This window comes from Uranotaenia lowii, chromosome 3 (genome assembly GCF_029784155.1).
Source record: "Uranotaenia lowii strain MFRU-FL chromosome 3, ASM2978415v1, whole genome shotgun sequence".
Taxonomy (NCBI): domain Eukaryota; kingdom Metazoa; phylum Arthropoda; class Insecta; order Diptera; family Culicidae; genus Uranotaenia; species Uranotaenia lowii.
In genome coordinates, this window is record NC_073693.1 from 63,394,312 (window position 1) to 63,398,656 (window position 4,345).

Sequence of the window (4,345 nt, forward strand, 5' to 3'; positions counted from 1 at the left end):
TTAGAGTTCTGGTGATGTCATAGTTTTTTATGAAGATTTCAGCTATTCTCCTAACGAATTTTTGCTGACCAAAATAAAGTTGCTTGGGTTATAACTAAATCAGATAGAATATTTACTATTAAAAAAGACTCTTTCATGCAATGTAAACTTTTATGTATTGTTTCAAACTTGCATAACCTTTGACAATATTGGGTACAGCCAGGAGATTCGAGCCTCGACCTGCCAGGAAAAATACCTGTTTGTAATTTATGTAAGAAGATTTGGATATCAAAGCTATATCCGAATAAGATAATAACATCTCATTGAGATGGGTTAGGGTAGTAATTTTGAAATGTTCTCCTTCTCGGACACTCACTTTCAATCGTTGTCTGTTAAATATAACTGAGTAACGCTGATTTTTTTCTATTTTATTAGTTTTTTGTAAAACAATTGCAAAACAATTTTTGCGGCGTTTTCAATTCAGTTAGCAATTTATAGATGGTGATTTGAGGCATTGAAATGATCTGGCTCAATAAGAATCAATATATTTTTTTAATATTTGTATTAATCAAAAATTAAAGAATAATTGAAACTGGAATCAAATTTACAGGCTGGAGAAACCAACCAAAGGTAAAACAAAAAATAAAAATAAGTATAAAAAATAAGAAAATCGTGATGACTTTTTTGGAACTAGAATTCCTTGGTGAAACTTAGTTTAAATGTTAATTAAAACCTTTTCAATGACACCTTAAACAAAAATTAATTCGGACGTGTATCTTTTATCTCCAACGTAATATCGCTACCTTGTTTACCTTGGCAAAAACGTTCGAAACTATTCTAAATCAAATCATCTCCCGCAAAGAATCGTTCTCTCTTTGATGGCAATGCCGAGCTAGATCTCTCGATCGATTCTTAGTTCCCATTTTTACGACTTCTATTGAGAAGCGTTCATCAAGCACGCGACAGCCCTTTTTGTCGAATTATCATCGCGCTACCTATTCGGAGGTTTCTATTAGAAGCACTTTCGGAAGATCTCGGTTTCCGTTCGGTGTGAAATCGACCTTGACGCGCACCCAAACATCCCAAATCGCCAGAGCTCTCAAAAGAACAATAAGGTGGAATGTGACGGGTCGATCACCTTATCTTTTTTTTGTGTCTCTGTGAATTCTTTACAAATATCCAATATTTAGGGGAGGAGCGGGCTATATGCGCCTATTAAGCAGAACACTGATTTAATCAAATATCACATCAAATATGTGTACAAAAACTATATACACGTGTGTAGGCATCTGTTTTCTATACATTGGAGTATTTTTTATGGTTAAATTTTATACTGTTTCCAAGAAAATGATTTTATTATAAGTGTTGTCTAAAATGCCGAACCTCAAACCGTGCGGGCTAAATGCGCCTATTTATGTTTTGAACAAAATTTCTGTTTTTTGGGCAATATTTCCGTATAATTTCATTGAAACTGCTAGAAAATAATGATTTCCGTACGATAAAGCTGAAGTTTTATAGAAATCTTTGTATATTATAGTTTTATGGAATAAAACAAAAGTTAGGGTTGCCATACTATGGAGGCAGTTCATCCATGAGAAAAATTTTATCAAATCTGTTTTTAGATCTTCGATTCTCTCTTAAGATGTCAATCAGAGCTTAGATTTGAAGGTTCAATGATAAAAATGATTTATTTATTTTATTTAACCTGTTATTTTAGGATGGAGGCATTTTACAAACATGATGGGGGCATACAAAAACACTCTATTATTCCCCTATATAATCATTATTAAACCTTCACAAAAGCTGAAATATGTTTAATTTCTTAAGTTCATTTGAGTAAGAAACAAAAACCATCCTAGTTTTTGTTTTAAGCTTCTTTACGTATTATTTTTAAAAGTCGAAATATTACATCAAAATGTGTCAAAACCTGGTATGATTTTTTAAATATTTTTGAGTTTGTAAATTCATAAAATTCTTTCTTGCCTTATGTTCTAAGCGTATCACCCTCAAAATGCATTGGTCAGATAAGCTGTCTAGTCAGCCATTTCACCAAACAGCCATAGGGTCATTTAACCCGATAGGCCCATTTAGGAAACCTTTCCCCTACCTCTTATGAAGTGATCGAAGAATTCAAACGAATAAAAAATGGCCGATATTCATCGTTCTAAGAGCTAATTTCCAAAAGGGGTGCCCTGTGTGAGGAAGCAAAACCATGTCCACACCTGAACCAACTACAATATTCCACCGGCTGAGGCTGAGATCACGTCAAAACATATCGTTGGTGGAAATTTCCGTTCCCTTTGTTCATTTTATCAGAAGCAGAAGCAGGAAAAAAAAATTCAAATGCGAACTTACAGCTTCAGGTATGGTGATGATGATGATGGAGCACCAGCTTAGTCTCACACTCATCAACCCGATGACCTCCATCTTTGAACATCTCCATCAAATCCCATTCAGTAGGTACGCATCAGCCCCAAGCGAAGCGATTCTTCCTGCTTAGGGATGGTTTGGGGATTTATGGCTAGCAGCAATAATGGCTTTATTTTACAGCTCCAAGACATAGCTAACGGAGGGGAAAAAATAAACATGCTATTTTATTGACCAATCACTATAGGTATAGGTACAAACAAGTTGATAGCTGAGCGTTTTTTTCAGGTTTGTCTACAAATTGAACATAAATATTGGAAACTGGGGAACCGAAGTGATGGCAATATGCGCTTATGAAGAAGCTTATTTGTAAACAATAAAATTCCGTTTTATAACAGCTAGACAAAGTAAGTGTACTAAGGTTTTACAAACTTTGTAATCTTATAAAGGGTGTCCCGCAAAAAATCGCATCAAAGAAAAAACGTTTACGTTTTACGTTCCATGTCGTACGTCTTAAGTCTTACCTCTTTCGTCTTAGGTCTTACGTCTAACGTCTTACATCTTACGTCCTTCGTCTTACGACTTACGTCTTACGTTTTAAGTCTTACGTCATACGTCTTTCGTCTTACGTCTTACGTCTTACGTCTTACGTCTTACGTCTTACGTCTTACGTCTTACGTCTTACGTCTTACGACTTACGTCTTACGACTTACGTCTTACGTCTTACGTCTTACGTCTTACGTCTTACGTCTTACGTCTTACGTCTTACGTCTTACGTCTTACGACTTACGTCTTACGTCTTACGTCTTACGTCTTACGTCTTACGTATTACGTCTTACGTCTTACGTCTTACGTCTTACGTCTTACGTCTTACGTCTTACGTCTTACGTCTTACGTCTTACGTCTTACGTCTTACGTCTTACGTCTTACGTCTTACGTCTTACGTCTTACGTCTTACGTCTTACGTCTTACGTCTTACGTCTTACGTCTTACGTCTCACGTCTTACGTCTTACGTCTTACGTCTTACGTCTTACGTTTTAAGTTTTGCGTCTTACGTCTTACGTCTTACGTCTTACGTCTTACGTCTTACGTCTTACGTCTTACGTCTTACGTCTTACGTCTTACGTCTTACGTCTTACGTCTTACGTCTTACGTCTTACGTCTTACGACTTACGTCTTACGTCTTACGTCTTACGTCTTACGTCTTACGTCTTACGTCTTACGTCTTACGTCTTACGTCTTACGTCTTACGTCTTACGTCTTACGTCTTACGTCTTACGTCTTACGTCTTACGTCTTACGTCTCACGTCTTACGTCTTACGTCTTACGTTTTAAGTTTTGCGTCTGACGTCTTACGTCTTACGTCTTTTAAGCCGCCAATTTGGATGTCAAGATGGCATATTTTGCTTTCAATTCCTTAATCCTTCGAACCCAAAATTCATTTGGTAGAGGCTCAAAGCGTTTGTGTCTTATACATTCTATTCTTTCATGTCCAATACTATTGAAAAATAATGATCAAAAGTTATTTAGTCGACCCTAATGCAATAACATGAAATTGAACCAAAATACTTTCATGTGGTCCTCGCAGTAAACAACTTCCGAAAGAATCTGTTCGATTTCTTCGAATCCACAACTGTCTAAAGGTCACTTCAAGGATCTAAAAATAGCCATCCGAGAAAGAAGCGCGATAATAAAAAAAATACGCCAACTTCTTCCCCACTCTTTCTCTCTGATCTCTGCACAGGTTTGCCACAATTCGTCAGCTGGACTGGAAGAGAGAAGGTGTAGCCGGGGGGTTAACTTTCCAGAAGGAATTTGCCAGCCGGGTCCGCGGACCGTGTCCTGTTTTTATTTTTATATTTCAGTTTTTGGCGTTTTTTTTTGCTTTTTGGAAGATCGCCTGGCGTCACTGAGTCGGGCTGCCATTATTACTGTTTATTTGTAGTCTCCCGAATCCAAGTTTGTTATAAAATTTATGCAAATGAAACAACCGACGCC